General features: G+C 37.9%; 1 pseudogene; it reads left to right on the plus strand.

Annotated features, from left to right (window-relative positions):
• Nucleotides 1–3,526: 3,526 nt before the first annotated feature.
• Nucleotides 3,527–18,648, plus strand: LOC149189230 (putative LRR receptor-like serine/threonine-protein kinase At1g67720; annotated as a pseudogene).
• The last annotated feature ends 579 nt before the right edge of the window (nt 18,649–19,227 follow it).

Genomic DNA, 19,227 nt, shown 5'->3' on the forward strand with positions numbered 1-19,227 from the left:
TTATGGACAAAATTGCATAAAAAATTATAATTTATATTGGTCAATGTTAACTAAATTAATTAATAGTGGCTAATAAGCAAATGACATCCTATAGTCTTGCTTCTAGAGGAACTAATAAATTGAGATGTGAAGTGGATAAATTAATTATTTGCTCATGCACATGGACTTGCATAAATTATTGTGGGCAATAACCACTAGTAAGTCTACAAATTTACGGTTTTACTCCTATATAAGTGTTGAGAAAACATAAATAATGGTGAGAAGTAACTCGTTGTAAATATACTTATTTACATCTGATTTCTATTCTGTTTATGCAAAAACTTGTTTAAATTCTAGTGGGAAGTATTTGATAATAAATATGCTATGTATTATGTTCAATAAACCACCAAAACCACCTAAGGCTCAATCGGGGGTGGCATAAAGATACAAGGGCTTGGTTAACCTATTGGGAGATCAACGAGAATGATGCATTGCAAAACATAAATAACATTAAAGATATTGTTACTTCTAAGTTCAAAGAAAAAATGTGGTGTGAGAAAGATTTAGCGCCTAAAAGAAAATTAAGTTATTATAAGAAGGTCATCAACCCCACCCTAGAAGATCAAAAGTATCTCTCTATTTTAACTAGCTCAAAGAAGAAAATTAATATAGCAAAGATTACAAAGAATTCTCCTGAGCTCCATAGTGAAACAGGTCCTTGGGCAGTTCCTAAAATGCCATGGATGGAAAGTATCTGCCATATATGTGAGAATAGGAACATCGAGGATGAAAACCACTTCCTCTTAAAGTGCCCCACGTACAACCACATTAGATCTTAGTTTCACAATCTTTGTTACAATACTGACCTTCCTAGCCTTTTACAATGTCAAAATTATAGTGAGCTCGGGAGGCTTCTCTTCATGCTTTTTGAGCATAGGAATAAAATCTTAAATCAAAATAAATAATTTGTTTCTTTAGGTCCGATAGACCAATGTTTGGTCTTAGCGGACGTTAACCATCATCATCAAAAGTTTACTTAAACTATGGTGAGAAATAATTAATTGTGAATATGTTATTGACTTCATTCAAAACTTAAGAATAAAAAATCACTACACATATATCTAAAAATAATATATGAATATTGCAACTGTATCAATAAATTATGACATAATTATTGTTTGTATATACATAATATTATATTGTAAACAAAAATTATAATAAAACATTTAAATTATAATCCGATCAAATATTTGAAAAATAAATTTTTAATAATACTAAAAAAAATATTTATGGTTAAAATTCAAATATTGTAAAAAACAATGGTCAATGCTCAACATAAACCAAGCAAATACATTACTAAAATCTTACCGAATCTTACCTGGGAATGGACGACTAATGAGAAATGTTTAGAATCTTTGGTACATTATTTTAATAAAAACATTTACGGATGGTATTGTAGAGCACCGTGCCAATGGCAACATCCCTATTGGACAGTTGACTTTTCCTCTGAGCACGGCTCTTATTCCATGAACATTTTGTCGTTTTTAAGAACATGTCTGTGAGGACACTCCTAGGCAGAAAGTGGTGACAGAGATGGAGGTGGATGGGCAATTTGACTGGTTCATATTGTATGGATATGGCTTAGTATTGATTGCAATATACAATGGCCGTTTGAACTTGGACGGATTCGGATTCAGCTTCCGGAGATGACGATGTTGCATTGAAAATGTCCAACGGATTCCGAGTTTCGATGTGAAGTAGGCCGCTGCACTGTATTGATTGTAGTCTCTACGGACAAGTAAGTTGCAGTCTTCCTTGGGCGGGACTCAATTATTGTTGTTTTTAATTGACTCGCTGTACATTCCCAGCACCAACGCGCAAAAACAATTCAGCTTCACTCGGTTTATGGCCACCTTCTACGCCTGGCTAAATGGCTTCTACTCATTTTAAAGAAAGACACATTTTATTTTATTGGGCTGTTATGATGTACACTTCAGACACAATGATATGTATAATAGTTGACATATATGATACAGATGGAGTAGGTATATGGAGTAGGTTTATTGGGTAAGAGCATGTGTTTTTTAAGAGATTTAAAATCAAAAGAGGATAGAGAATGTATGCTTTAATAGACTTAACAGTCAAATGCTAAAATATGTATACTTTGCTAAACTTAATAATCAAATAGCTTCCTTATCCTACAACAAAAAATCTAATCTAATATACTAATTAAACAATAACATTAAAAGTTAGATAATAATAATTATTATTATTTGTTAAAATAAGAAATAAAACACTAAACCAGCATCAAATCTGAAAGAGGAACCAGACGTGGATTCAAGGTCAAAGAAACTCTTAGGATGGACGCATCAATGATTCATTCCACATGTTTCATACATAGGTTTAACTTTCTTTGAAATTGGCGAGAGTCAGCGAGTGATCTGGTAAGCTGCGTGCAAATTATTTTAGATGGTGTTGTCTAGCGATAAACTAATTATTTTTTAATTTGTTCGGTGGTCGAAATGGGAATGTAGCTTTTATTTTTATAATTATGGGAATGCAGTTTTTATTTTTATAAAAAAAATTATGTTTGAATTTTATTTAGGAGGGTAGAAATAGATTCAACATCATAAAAATTTTAAGGGCATTCAAAATCGTGAAGCTTGATAATTGTCAATTAAACTTTTAAAAATTACTGCATCAAGATTTTTATATTTTTACATCACAATTTTAAATATCATTTATGATATAGAACAATCAATTAGTTTACATAAATTTAATATGGAACTTTACAAGTATAATTTTGATTTAACTGTGAGATGGTAACTTTAATATGGTGAACTTTCAAATTTCTAGAGATGCAAATCTTTTCTCAAATTTTACACTAAAAAAATAGATTAATGCTTAGTAGATTAAGACTAAATTATTTCTAGACCACTTTATAAAATTCATTACAATATAATATTTGAGAAAATAATAAAATTAAACTTACAATAATATAATAGTGAAAAAATAAATCTTACTATTTAAAACTTTATTAATAAGTGAAATATTCAGCACAAGTAAAATCAATAAAACAAAAATATAAGTTTACCTTATCTCACACCTCTACCATGCTAGATTTTACCGCCACTTTCTGTTATAAATTGAAAAGACGACTCGCAACTATAATTTGGGGGAACACAAAACTCTAGATAGCGAGAGTTGTATATGGAAAAATAACTTAACTCGCAAGAGGGATGAGAACAAAAGTCTGGATATGGAAAGTTGTACATGGAAAAGACTTGACTAGCAAGTAGGAGGAAAAAAAATTCGCAGCCAACCAGGGCTGAAATTAAATTATGTTGAACATACACATTACATAGACAGTCACCCAAACAGTCGAGAAGAAAGTTGTTATTGGACTTTCCGAGAGAGGTCACACACAGGCAAAGGCCAAGAAATCATATGTAAAGAACACTTCCAATTTCTTTCGAAACACGCAACTGTTTGTCTGAATCCTCCTCCTTTCATTCTACTGTTATATCGCCTGAGGACCTTTTTCTAAATGGTTTTGACTATGGACAAATTTCGTTATGGCAAATGGAGAGGTTGCATAGCGCTAGCTGGCGTGCTCTTGAGTTTATTGCCTCTCACTTCTCCTCAACCAGGTATGTACTAATTATGGAACCTAAGTTCACAGTTGCCGGGAATGTTGTAGTGCTTCTGTTGTGTTTACCTTTCAGAATCGTCATTTGATTTCTCGTCGTTTTGTAAGATTCTTGGAGTGTCTGTTTGAATCACCATTTGATGTCTTTTTGATGAATCGTCATATTTGGTTGACAAGATATTGTTTTATTAAAAGTAATTTCTGGTCGTGTGGAAGGATTTTTAAGTATCGATTGTGGACGGAAAACCAATCGAACCGGAGAAAACAAAGTAAGATGGGCCAGACAGCAGAGGTCGTGGACGCCTATGATTACCGCGACGGTTCTTACGTGGAGTTGGATACTCTACGATATTTACGATATTTCCCAAAGCCTCTGAACAAAAGCTGCTATCAGTTGTCTGTGACCCCTAATGTACCTTACCTCTTAAGACTGTGGTTTATGTTTGGAAATTACAGTAGATCCGGACAATTGCCAAGCTTCGCTTTCTCTATTGAAACACTGGATCTGTTAGCTATGGGAAACATAGCGATCTCAAATCCAGATAAAGCACTTTATAATGAAACAATATTTGTTAGTTCTGGCACAATGCTGTACATCTGTTTGATCAGAACCTCGGAAGCTGATGATCCCTTTATCTCTGCTATCGAACTGAGGACGCTCCAACCAGGCATGTATGAACAGGCTAAGCCAGGAACGATGTTGATGTCAGTATGGAGATATGATGTTGGCGGAAATTCTACTGTTAGGTGAATATTTCCAACTGTAGGACCGACCAATGGTCACAAATTATTACTGTTGTTATATTTTACAGAGATTGAGAAGCTAAATATGTCTGAACACAGATCCTTTTCCGTGAGAATAAATGGTCAAAATCGGTCTGAAGCCATTACTTCTATGAGTAATTATTCTACCCTGGAGCGAACATTCATATCCAACCAAGCAGAGGACTTCAACTTTGCCTTGGTGAGCACTAGTGACGCTACCAGTGGTCCTATCATCAACGCTTTTGAGACTTACAAAATAATTGACACCCAACCAGCCACATATGCAGAAGATCGTAAGTTACCTTCTTAATGTTTTGAGACTGGAATCGTTGATATTATGATCCAATTTCTAACCAAGTTCTTTTGATGATGCAGTAAAAGCGCTTGAGTCTATCAAAAGCAGGTTTGGCATGAAAGGTTGGATTTCTGATCCTTGCTTTTCGGTCCCGTGGAATGGAATTGCATGTGAGAGTAGTACTACTCTGCCCATAAGAATTTCGGAAATGTAAGTTAATTTCTTCGATATGTTTCGAGCTGAAATCGTATGACTGTCAAGATTCAATCGTGAAATTTTATATTGACTAAAACTTGTTGCCAGCAATCTGTCAGGGAAGAACCTTACAGGATTGGTGCCTAATGATATTGGACAGTTGACCGCATTAATTAATGTGTAAGAAGAAATTAACCATATTTTAATCCTAGTTGGACTCAAGAATTCTGGATGCGGTTAATGGAGGGGAACATAGCTTGTGTCTGAATATTATATATCAAATCATAACATATGTGCAACATCATTTGTGTTGAAATTGGCAGGTTTCTGGATAATAACTCTTTTATGGGGAATCTGCCAAATTTCTCCAGTTTAACCAAGTTGGAGAGATTGTAAGTTTCTTCTCAACATTTCAATTTTCAGTTTGTTTGTTTTTTCAACATTCAACTTTCAATTTCTCTGTTTTTAGTGAGCATATGCATTTTCATAAAACCAAAATTATTTTGCTAATTATGTAGATATCTACAAAACAACAACTTGAGCGGCACTCTTCCTTACTGGTTATGCAATCTGAAAAACCTAAAAGAGCTGTACGTCGCCCTTTTTCTTCTGATTCTATTTAGTTTTTGGCACATTTTATTCGAAATTTATTTCCACAATTTTATTCAGAATTAGATACGATCAAAGTAGTAAATATCGCAGTGTTTAATTTCACAGGAATATAAATAATAATAATTTTAGTGGTGTAATTCCTATCCAACTTCTTAATGGTTCATTGAAATTCAGGTAACCATATCCTATTTTATATTCCATATGTTTTGACATAAATCATTAGAGATTTCAATTTTTCTTTCCTACTTCCTATAAAAGAAATGTCATCGACAAATTAAGACAATAATTATTGGGTATTTTTCAATGGAGAAAATACCAAAACCAAACAAATAAATACCACAGAGCCAATGCTCTGTTTCATTTGTTCCAGGATCTTTACACAGGGAAGCTTTTAAAACCAAAATAACTCATAAGACAGCATTTCACAGTCACAAAGACATTTCTATTAATTTAGAACAAAACACTGATACATATTTCTTCCTCTGTCCAAAGAGGGATTCACTAAACAACGTTCTGTGCTCTTACAGATTTTCCACTGCTGTGGAAATTACATAATCAGTTTTACATTGAGGGGCCAAAGCAACATTACAGCCCCTGTCCCTGATGTCTCGCACTGCTGTGCGTTTACAAAAAAAAAATCGCACTGCTGTGCGCTGCCGCAGCCACAATACACATTACAAAAAAAACTTTGCTGGAACTCTGCGCAGCCACCACACCATTACATTACCACAATACACTGCGCACATACATAACACTACCACAATACATTTCCAACAAACATAGTGCGCAGGCACCACTACAAAACTCCACCAAAACTACTGCGCGTATGCACAATGCATAAAACTAATACACGTAGACCTATTTTTTTTAACATATATAAACATATATATAAAAAACATATATAAAACTATACGCCCATACCCATATTAAAGGGCCTCCAACAAAACACTACGTAAAAACATATATAAAACAATATATGATAATGTGCCCATAACCATTTAAAGGCATCCACCAAAAAACTACGACCAACCATTAAAAACCATTAATTCTTCCATTCTCGGCGGTCAACAAAAAAACTTTCACACCACGCAAAATCTGATTTGACGTAGGCCGGTGCCACGTGTCGCCACCACAGCGCATCGGGCCCAGTCGATAAAATCCGCGCAGCTTCGCGGCGATCTGAGCCTCCAAACTCGATCTGACGGAATTCGCACACCACTCTCGCCCAAACAAAACGAACTTTAACCTCCGGGGAACAGCAGATTTGGTTGTTGTACAAGGGACGCGTGGCGCGTCCTGATTGTGTCGGGTCCCCCTTCACGGATACCGCCTTCTGCGAATGGTGGTGCGGGGAGACCGGGCTGGTTTTCCAAAAAACCTCCGCGCTATTGAAATTACAATTTAACACTCCCCTTTAATTTCAACTGCTGGGCATTAGGACATACCCAAACACTTTCTCTCGTAGAGGGATTCCTCAGTACTGCTGTTACAAAGATATCATCCTCACATAGAGGGATTCACCAACTGCTTCTGATGCAGTTCACAAACAAACAAAGTTGTCTTCCTCTTAATAGAGGGATTAACCTGAAACTGTGCTTAAGAGCACCTTCCTCATGACAGAGGGATTCACCATAACAATGTGCTGAAGAGCACCTTCTTCATGATAGAGGGATTCACCTGTTATAAAAAAACATCTTCCTCTTAACAGAGGGATTTACCAAACAATGCTAAAGAGCATCTTCCTCTCAACAGAGGGATTCACCAAATGACTGCTTCAAATGCAGTTCCAAAACAAACAATCATTGCACTGCTGTGTGTGCAAACTCATTACAATGTTCTTTTATGCTGCTGCATATTCTCTGCTGCACTGTTGTGCCATCTTCTTTACTGTGTCTACCCCACACTGCTGTGTCTACACTTGCACTGCTTGTGCACTTTTCAAAGACAAAATACTCTGTCTTTTCTGGAACAATTACACTGTCCCAACTTACAAATTTACACTGCTGTGTGTAAATATCATTTATCTTTATGAAATGTTCTACAGTCTTTTGCCATATGACCAAAGTTTGAGCAAGCATAACAATAACCATAAAATGAACTTTGGTACCTGGATGATGGAGGTTTCCTTGATGTACTTCTGAAGCCTTGCTGCCTTGAGATCATTTGATGATCACCATTGCCTCTTGCCTTCTTGCCATCAGCTACATTTCTTCTTGGAGCTGGTTTTCTTCTTGGAGCAGGATTTCTTCTATTGCAGCCTTCATTTTTCTCCTTGCCTTTGCTGGAACTAGGAGCATCAACATCTCTTTCTGGCTTCTTCACATCTCCTTTGCTTAAAGCATCCTCTTCCTTGTTTGAGGGTTCACCTACATATCCAAGTCCTGATTTATCAGATGGAGATCTGTGATAGCTGAGCATATCATCCAAAGCTTGAGAGCTCTTCATGATCTTGTTCATCCCTTCAACCTTCTTCCTGAGGAGGACAATTTCTTCTTCTAGCTTTTCACATACATCATTTCTCTTTGCTAGTTGTCCCTTAGTTTCTTCCTTGCTACGAGTAGCTTCAGCTGCTACTATTTTGAAGGAGATAATATCTGTCTTCATTTTGGAGATTTCTTCATCTTTTGCTTGACTGCTCTTCATTTTCTTTTCAGCTCCTTGTGCCTGCTTCCTGGCTTCTTGTAGTTCAGACTTAAGGGAGGAGACCTCTACCTTGTACTGTCCAATCTCTTCTACAAGTTTGTTCACTCTCTTGTGTCTTTGTTCAAGTTCACTTGTCAAGACATCTGCTTGTTTCTTTGCACTATTCAGCTGATTTGTCATGGATATGACTTCTTCATGATGTTTCTTCTTGCATTGGTCAAGCTCCTTCTTAAGTTTGGCAAGCTCTTCATTCCTTTCTTTTACTTGAAGCTTGATGAGGTCAAGCTTCTCATTCTCAGCTTCTATGATGGGTTCATAACTTTCTTCTTCACTGATGGTCATGGTCAGTGTTCCCTTTGCATGAAGGTCATGCAGTCTGTCCCATATATCCTTTGCTGATGTGTATTTTCCTAGATTCCTCTTCACTGAATCAGGGAGTCCATCCAAGATAGTCTTTGTTGCTTGTGCATCATACTCCATGGATTCTTTATCCATCTTGCTGTCATCAATCACTGACTCCCAGACTTCAATCCCCTCATACATTAGGAAAGCCCTCATCTTTATTTCCCATACATCAAAGTTTCCATCAAACTTTGGGGTTTCAAATAAAATGTATTCAAATAGATTGCCTTCTATTTTAGTAGAGGAGGGAGACACATTTTTAGCAGGCTTGGAGGCTTTCTTCTTTGACCTTGCCATTCTTATCTAGGCTTTAAATACTTGACTATGTTTTTTTTAATCACTGACTGTTTCTTCAACAGTAACACAAAGGAAAGCTTTGAGAAATACCTTAACTCTTTTGGCTGAGTCTTCACACTGTTGGAGAAGTTTGACTGCTGCAACCACACCTTCCTTCAGCTTCTTTGAGTCTTCAAAGAGCCTGGACTAGCTCTGATACCACTATTGGGTATTTTTCAATGGAGAAAATACCAAAACCAAACAAATAAATACCACAGAGCCAATGCTCTGTTTCATTTGTTCCAGGATCTTTACACAGGGAAGCTTTTAAAACCAAAATAACTCATAAGACAGCATTTCACAGTCACAAAGACATTTCTATTAATTTAGAACAAAACACTGATACATATTTCTTCCTCTGTCCAAAGAGGGATTCACTAAACAACGTTCTGTGCTCTTACAGATTTTCCACTGCTGTGGAAATTACATAATCAGTTTTACATTGAGGGGCCAAAGCAACATTACAGCCCCTGTTCCTGATGTCTCGCACTGCTGTGCGTTTACAAAAAAAAAATCGCACTGCTGTGCGCTGCCGCAGCCACAATACACATTACAAAAAAAACTTTGCTGGAACTCTGCGCAGCCACCACACCATTACATTACCACAATACACTGCACACATACATAACACTACCACAATACATTTCCAACAAACATAGTGCGCAGGCACCACTACAAAACTCCACCAAAACTATTGCGCGTATGCACAATGCATAAAACTAATACACGTAGACCTTTTTTTTTAACATATATAAACATATATATAAAAAACATATATAAAACTATACGCCCATACCCATATTAAAGGGCCTCCAACAAAACACTACGTAAAAACATATATAAAACAATATATGATAATGTGCCCATAACCATTTAAAGGCATCCACCAAAAAACTACGACCAACCATTAAAAACCATTAATTCTTCCATTCTCGGCGGTCAACAATAAAAACTTTCACACCACGCAAAATCTGATTTGACGTAGGTCGGTGCCACGTGTCGCCACCAAGCGCATCGGGCCCAGTCGATAAAGTCCGCGCAGCTTCGCGGCGATCTGAGCCTCCAAACTCGATCTGACGGAATTCGCACACCACTCTCGCCCAAACAAAACGAACTTTAACCTCCGGGGAACAGCGGATTTGGCTGCTGTACAAGGGACGCGTGGCGCGTCCTGATTGTGTCGGGTCCCCCTTCACGGATACCGCCTTCTGCGAATGGTGGTGCGGGGAGACCGAGCCGATTTTCCAAAAAACCTCCGCGCTGTTGAAATTACAATTTAACAATAATCAATCTAGCTCAGATTCTCGTTAATAGTACTAGAGGACGTTCATGGATAATCTCTATCTTTGGTCTACTGCAGTTACTGTGGAAACTCCTACTTACCTATGCATAAAGGGAAATGCATTCTGCATACTACAAATAAGAACAAAAGGAAGGTTTTGCCCAGAACGATAGTCGGCGGTATTCTAATCATCGCATCAGCAATGATAGCGGCAATTGTTGTGTATTACAACAAATTCAGGAGAAAAGAACAGGGCGTTGCCGACAAAAGATGCGGGCAGGAAATGGAACCAAGATCTTTCTTATACCAAGGTTAATAAATACTAATAATATTAAATATATTATAATACGATACATAATGGTAGTCATCCCTGTAAATGAAATTAGCTTATATTAGCTTAGATTGATTGATTGATTGGTGGTGCTGTGATTCTCAGTAACTTTATTTTCCCTTCATTGGTTACAGATTATTCGATGGTTATGGTGCCAAGTTCAACGAAATCCCAAGCCTTCACTCTAGATGAGATGATAGCGGCCACACAGACCTTTAGTCAAGAGATCGGGCGAGGGGGATTTGGATCGGTGTTTTTGGGTAAATTGCCCCAAGGAAAATACATAGCCGTCAAAGTGCTCTCACAGTTCTCGCGACAAGGATTTAAAGAGTTCTTAAATGAGGTGAATTTCAGATATATCTTCAATCATGTAATATGGTTCAATTTGGATTTAATGCAAAAAATTCTTACCACAGAATCATGGTTTGAAACTATTTATGATGTATTGTAAAATTCACGCGAACGGTTATTTGATGAACAGGTTGATCTTCTTTCCAGAATCCATCATAGAAACTTGGTCTCTTTACTAGGCTATTGTAACGAATCAAGAGAAGTTATGCTTATCTACGAGTACATGTCAGGAGGCTCCCTAAGGGATCACCTTTATGGTAAATACTTCTGCTGAGAGATATATGTTTATTTGAGTTGATAAAATATCTAAGATAACCAAAATAGGTTCTTTTCCAGGTCCTATTGCACATCATTCCAAATTAAATTGGAGAACCAGGCTCAAAATAGCTTTAGATGCAGCACAAGGTTACTCTTTCTCTTAGTTAATTTGATGCACATTGATTCTTTTTATCTAAATGCGCGTTGTGAAGTATCGAGAATAATAAAATAGCCGTAAATTTCTAGATTTCTACTTAATATTACTAAGGACAAATAATGAGGAACGACATATCTCACTTATACACCTATGGTTTCTATTCAAAGGACTGGAATACCTGCACGTCGGTTGCACCCCAGAAGATAATTCACAGGGATATAAAGACCGCCAACATCCTTTTAGACAGTGATTTGAATGGAAAAGTAGCAGATTTTGGCCTTCCAAGGATGACTGATGATGGGGAGGCTACTCATGTTACGACTGCCGTAAAAGGAACTGCAGGATACCTGGATCCAGAGTATGTTGGACATATATAGGTTGCACCTATTTGCAATATTCTGATGCTAAGAAATTCAAGGCATTTTGCTTTTCCATTGTAATTTTTTGTGAGACACTTGACAGGTATTTCAGTACTCAAATGTTGACGGAGAAGAGCGATGTGTATAGTTTTGGAGTGGTTTTGCTGGAGGCCATATGTGGTAGACAACCCATAGATCTAAAACTACCTGTAGAGCAACTGAACATCATTAGATGGGTAAGTAATTTTACCATCAATTAATATTTATAGGAATTCCGAGAGTGCATTTCTCCAAGACTAACAATAATTATCGGCATATCTACAGGTGACACCTGTTGGGTATTTTTAAATGGAGAAATACCAAAACCAGCAAAATATTCACCACAGAGACGATGCTCTGTTTACTCTATCCAAGATCTTTTGAAGGGATCCTTTCAAAAACAGAATGACTCATAAGACAGCATTACACAGTCACAAAGCATTTCTATTAATTAAAAAAAAACTGAAACTCTGTTACATATTTCTTCCTCTGTTCAAAGAGGGAATCACAAAAAAAAACTCTGTTGTTCTCACAGATTTTCCACTGCTGTGGATATTACATAAACATCATGGTGTTCCTCTGTTCTTCAATGGGAAGAGGAAAACATTACATTCTAATTTCTATATCGCACTGTTGTGCATTTACAAAAAAATATCGCACTATCGTGCGTAGCCACCACTCACAATACAAAAGGAATAACACACCACTATTGTCGCACGTAAACTATATTTTAACATATGACAACGTGTATATAAAAAAATATATAAAAAAATACAAAGCGTATGCCCATAACTATATTAATGAAATGCCCATAACGATATTGAAGATGTGCCCATAACGATGTTAAAGCCTCCATCTAATCTACGTACAGCATTAAAAACCATAAGTTCATCACCTATGGCGGTCAACGGGAAAAACGACAAAATTTGATGTGTCGTGGGCGGACAGCACCTTCGGAAAATTGACGGCTGAGATCGCGCGCCCAGCTGATCCAACGTGGTTCGCACACCCTCCTCGGGCAAATCAAACGACCTTTACCGTCCGGGGAAAGTGGTTTCGTCGTTCGTACTGGGGACGCGTGGCGGAGTGTGATTGTGTCGGGTCCCCTCCGGCGGATACAGCCTTTTGCCAAAGGCGGTGCGGGGAGACCGGGGTTGTTTTCAAAAACCGCCGCGCGCTGTTTAAAATTACAATTTAACACTCCCCTTTAATTTTAACAGCCGCGCGTTCGGTCATTCCCAAACACTTTCTCAAAAATTCGAAACTCTTCTGAACCAGTGGCTTTGTCAAGATGTCTGCAACCTGTTCCTGGGTCCTGCAATGTTCGAGGACAATTTCTCCATTGTTCACTAATTCTCTGATGTAGTGAAACCTTGTATCGATGTGTTTCGTTCTCTTATGAAACACTGAATTCTTTGACAAAGCAATAGCAGAGTTATTGTCACAAAATACCATTGTTGCTTTTGCCTGCTCTTGGCCTAAGCTTCTCAACATTCTTCTCATCCATACTGCCTGACATGCTGCTGCTGTGGCTGCCACATATTCGGCCTCTGCCGTAGATAATGCTACAATGGATTGCTTCTTAGAAGCCCATGAGATGGCTCCTGAACCCATATTAAAAACATAACCAGAAGTGCTCTTCCGATCATCTACACTTCCAGCCCAATCGCTATCTGTGTACCCAACCAAATCTGAATGTTTTGAGGCATGATATAGAATTCCAAACATTTTGGTACCTTTGACATACCTCAAAATTCTCTTTGCTGCCTGCCAATGTGCCTCCTTTGGCCTCTCCATAAATCTGGAAATCAAACTAACAACATACATTAAATCAGGCCTAGTTGCTGTTAAATACATAAGGCTGCCCACAATGCTTTTATACAAGCTAGGATCAAAATCCTTGCTGCTGTCCTCTCTGCTGAGCTTTAATCCCATTACTGTGGGAGTGATGGCTGCCTTGCATTCTTCCATGTTAAATCTGCCCAAAACTTGATTTACATATCTTGCTTGAGATATAAAAATTCCTTTTTCATTTTGATCTACTTCTATGCCTAAGAAGTATCTCAACAAACCCATGTCAGTCATTTCAAATTCATCCTTCATGACTGATTTAAAATTCTCAATAAGATAAATATCATTTCCAGTGAAAATAACATCATCTACATACAAGACAACAATTAAAATTTTACCATCCTTTTCCTTGATGTAGACTGTGGGTTCTCCTTCACATTTGTCAAATTCATTCTCCAATAGATATGAATCTATCCTGCTGTACCATGCTCTTGGCGCTTGCTTCAGCCCATAAAGAGCTTTCTTCAATCTGGACACTTTGTGCTCTTCACCTTTCTTCTCATATCCGAGAGGCTGTTCCACATAAACCTCTTCCTTTAACACTCCATTTAGGAATGCTGACTTCACGTCCATTTGGTAGACTTTCCATTTGTTTTGTGCTGCTATGGACAGCACTGCTCTCACGGTTTCCATTCTTGCAACGGGGGCGAAAGTCTCCTCATAATCTCTCCCATACTGCTGCTTGTACCCTTTGACAACCAGCCTTGCTTTATGCCTTTCAATCTTGCCTTCAGCATTGCTCTTGGTCTTGTAGACCCATTTCACACCAATGACTTCTCTGCCTTTTGGTAGCTCAACCAAATCCCATGTTTTGTTTCTCTCTATGGCATTCATCTCCTCATCCATAGCTTCTATCCATTTCCTATCTTTAATTGCATCCTCGAAATGAATAGGATCATCAACATGACAAAACAAGGCAAACAAGGAATTCATTCCTTCTTCATAAATTTCACTTAAATTTCTAAACTTCTTACCTCTTTCATTTGGTGTGCAAATGCTTGAAGATGCACTTGAATTTCCTCCTTGTGGTGTGCTTGGAGAAGCACTCTCATTGATCCTCAATGGTGTACCTTGTTGTTCTTGTGTTGGTGCTGCTGTTTGGGGATTCATTTCAGCCACCTCCTCTTCATCCTCATCATGAGACAAACAGTTTTTAATGTTCATTGTTTTCTCTATGCTTCCATCCCAAGCTTCCTCTTCAATGAATTGAACATCCCTGCTGACAAAGAACTTCTTGGTAGATGGGATATACAGCCTGTAGGCTTTGGATTCATCACTGTATCCAACAAGGATACACTTCTCCCCTTTGCTGTCCAACTTCCTCCTTAGCTGATCTGGAATGTGTGCATAGGCCACACATCCAAAAACTCTCATGTGGGTGACTCCTTGCTTTCTCCCACTCCATGCCTCTTCTGGCACTTTGTTCATGACTGCTTTTGTAGGACACCTGTTCAAAATATAAACTGCACAATGTACAGCTTCAGCCCAATACTCATTTGGCAAATTCTTTGCCTTCAACATGCTCCTTGCCATCTCCATGATGGTTCTGTTCTTCCTTTCAGCAACTCCATTTTGCTGTGGGGTGCACCGAGTTGTGAACTGTTTATGTATTCCATTTTCTCTACAAAACTTTAGGAATTCATTTGAGATATACTCACCTCCTCTATCAGTTCTCAATACTTTTATGTGCAGCCCGCTTTGGTTCTCCACAAGTGCTTTGAAGTTTTGGAATTTCTCAAAGACTTCACTTTTGTTCTTGAGGAAATATATCCAAGTCTTTCTTGTAAAATCATCAATGAATGTCAAGAAATATAGGCTGCCAGCTAATGATGGAGCTTGCATTGGTCCACACAAATCTGAGTGGATAATCTCTAAGGGTGTCTTTGCCCTTATACTTTTCCCTGATGGAAAACTCTCTCTATGTTGTTTGCCCAATATACAACCTTCACAAAGGTTGTCCGACTTCTCTATCAATGGTAATCTCTTTACCATTCCTTTTCTGCTCAATAAGTTTAGACCTCCAAAATTTAGATGCCCGAATCTCAAGTGCCATAACCAGTTCTCATCCTTTGGCACGCTTTGGAAGGCCTCTTGGGTGACTGCTGCCATTTCCCTTTTGTTCTTCATGTTTGCCCTGATCCGGAGAGGGAACATCCCGTTCCTTGTCATCTTCACTTCAGCAATGCATCTTTTGCTGGGTGGTATGTCCATGATGGTGCACACATCATTTACAAAGTAAACATTTTAACCCTTTTGGATAAGCTGTCCAACACTCAATAGGTTACATCTCATTCCGGGGACATAGTAGACATCTGCTATGGTTTTCCTTTCTCCTTGCTTTGTAAATATTTTTACCTCCCCTTTTCCCATAACAGACACTTTACTATCAGTTCCTAGTGTGACCTCTGATTTCAAATTCTGATTTAAGGCTGAAAAGAGGGCTATATTCCCTGTCATATGGTTGCTGCAACCTGAGTCTAAAAACCATATGTCCTCACTATGTGTTTCAGCCATGTTACAAGCTAACAGGACATTTTCTTGACTGTTGTTTTCTCTTGTAACATTTGCATTTTGTCTGCTGTTCATATCATGCTGTTTCTTTCTACAATCACTAGCATAATGTCCATACTTTTTGCAATAATAGCATTGAACATTAGATTTATCATACCTTTGTCCTTGAGCCTGATACTGATCTCTTTGTTGGCTGCTGCCTTGACCTTGGTTCTGATTGGGATTGCTGCCTCTTCCTTGTGCATTTGATGGGATGTTCCTTCCACCTCTGTTCTGGCTTCTGCCTCTTCCTCTTCGGTTTCCTCTTCCTTGACCCCTTCCTCTTCCAAAGGACATCTGGGTCTTGAAGGCTTGCTCAAGGGATGAGTTTTCATTCCTACTCAACCTCTACTCATGAGTTATCAGTGATGCATGTAGCTCATCAACTGAATAGTTTGAGAGATCCTTTGTCTCTTCAATGGTGGTAACTATGGCATCAAACCTTGAGGGTAAGACCCTCAATATTTTCTCCACTATTCTTCTATCTTAAATTGTTTCTCCATGAGTTCTCATTTGTGTGATTACACCAATCACATGAGTGAAGAATGATTCAATGTTGTCTGACTCCTTCATGTTCAAGTTTTCAAAATCCTTTCTCAGCATTTGCAATTTTGCTGTCTTCACTCTCTCCATGCCTTGATAGGCTGTCTTGAGGGTTTGCCATGCTTCATTTGCTGTCTTAGCTGCTGCTATCCTTGGGAATATACTCTGGTCCACTGCTTGATACAACAAGACAATGGCCTTTGCATCCTTCTTCCTATTGAGCTTCAATAGGTCCTTCTCTCCCTGAGTTAGGTTATTAAATGCTGTTTCATCTGCTGGTTCCTCAAACCCATATTCTACTAGTTCCCATATATCTTGAGAGATGAACAAAGCTCTCATGGTTATAGACCAGTAGTCATAGTTCTTCCCATTAAAGTGTGGGAGCTGGGTGTTGAACATACCCATGCTTGTGCTTGCCATTCCTTGCATCTTGAACTATGGTTTTAAATCCTTGACTGTGATTTTTTTTTTAAAACAACTGACTGTCTTCAGCAATAACAAGAGAAATGCTTTTGGGGAATACCTGAATCCTTCGCTGTCTGAGTCTTCTGTCTGCCTGAGAAGTTTTGCTGCAGCAACAACCTTCTCCCTTCAGCTTCTTTAACTTCTTTAAAGAGCCTAAGCCTTGCTCTGATACCACTGTTGGGTATTTTTAAATGGAGAAATACCAAAACCAGCAAAATATTCACCACAGAGACGATGCTCTGTTTACTCTGTCCAAGATCTTTTGACAGGGATCCTTTCAAAAACAGAATGACTCATAAGACAGCATTACACAGTCACAAAGCATTTCTATTAATTAAAAAAAAAATTGAAACTCTGTTACATATTTCTTCCTCTGTTCAAAGAGGGAATCACAAAAAAAAACTCTGCTGTTCTCACAGATTTTCCACTGCTGTGGATATTACATAAACATCATGGTGTTCCTCTGTTCTTCAATGGGAAGAGGAAAACATTACATTCTAATTTCTATATCGCACTGCTGTGCATTTACAAAAAAATATCGCACTATCGTGCGTAGCCACCACTCACAATACAAAAGGAATAACACACCACTACTATCGCACGTAAACTATATTTTTAACATATGACAACGTGTATATAAAAAAATATATAAAAAAAATACAAAGCATATGCCCATAACTATATTAATGAAATGCCCATAACGATATTGAAGATGTGCCCATAACGATGTTAAAGCCTCCATCTAATCTACGTACAGCATTAAAAACCATAAGTTCATCACCTACGGCGGTCAACGGGAAAAACGACAAAATTTGATGTGTCGTGGGCGGACAGCACCTTCGGAAAATTGACGACTGAGATCGCGCGCCCAGCTGATCCGACGTGGTGCGCACACCCTCCTCGGGCAAATCAAACGACCTTTACCGTCCGGGGAAAGTGGTTTCGTCGTTCGTACTGGGGACGCGTGGCGGAGTGTGATTGTGTCGGGTCCCCTCCGGCGGATACAGCGTTTTGCCAAAGGCGGTGCGGGGAGACCGGGGTTGTTTTCAAAAACCGCCGCGCGCTGTTTAAAATTACAATTTAACAACACCTTTCGTAATGGACAATGATAATCCTGGCAAAATAGCAGAAATCATCGACAAGAAGTTAGATGGAGGTTACGACATGATGTCTATCACTGGTGTTGCCAAAGTAGCGATGAGATGTGTTCACAATGAACCGTCGGGTAGGCCGAGCGTGAGTGAGGTAGTTGCAGAGCTGAAAGAGGCTATCAAACATGAGGATCATCGTGCTTCTACGATTTCAATTTCAGAGGAAATTGTTGGTGAAAGTAGCGATTTTGTGCCAGGCTCGGTCTCTTTATTGGCAGGTTCAAGTGGACCTAGAGGAATGGTGTGGAGTGATAATAGCTCCAACATTTCTCAAGTGGGAAGATGAGTAGCGACGTTGGTGAAGAAGTGAAACATACAAGTCCTCATGATGACAGCGTTGCCCCGAGTGAATCTTTGACATTCAATACGCGTATATTTTTTATGTACCAAAGACGTGGAACTTTCAAGTTTCTTGCTTGTTAAATTCTATCTATCTCAGCAAATGATGGGTGGGGCATACACTACCAGACATCCTTATCAATAAAATTTGACGATGTACATGCATTTTTTATTTCGTGTTATTGGTTATAAGATGGGAAGATTTTTGGTTGTATTTTTAGTCTCATTTGTGTAGAATTTGGTTTGGATTGGTTGGAAAGATAAATTAGAATTATGAATTTTAACTAATCTCAAAGTTTGAATTATAAATTTTTCACAATTTAAATGGTGTAGGAATTTCTTAAAATGTTGAATCCATATTAAAAAAAAAAAAAAAAAAACTAATTTTAAATAAATTTAACCAAAAATATTTATAATCTACCAAAAACTTCAAACCAAACCATATAATGTTTAAAAAAGATTATATACAAAATACTTAAACTAACCTCTAAAAATAATTTTTATTTTAGTTTTTTTAAACCATAAAAAAAGGCCTATCACATATTAAAAATTCAAAAATTAAAAATATTTGTAAATTCTTATAAAGATATTATATTATATCACATGTATGCGAGACTCCCAATCGTATTTGGAATTTCACAAATTATACCATATAGAGTTTGACAGTAAAAACGT

The sequence above is a fragment of the Pinus tabuliformis genome, chromosome 3_1 (genome assembly GCF_031772625.1).
Source record: "Pinus tabuliformis cultivar Carrire ecotype Pingquan chromosome 3_1, CPIR1, whole genome shotgun sequence".
In the NCBI taxonomy this organism is placed as follows: Eukaryota; Viridiplantae; Streptophyta; class Pinopsida; order Pinales; family Pinaceae; genus Pinus; species Pinus tabuliformis.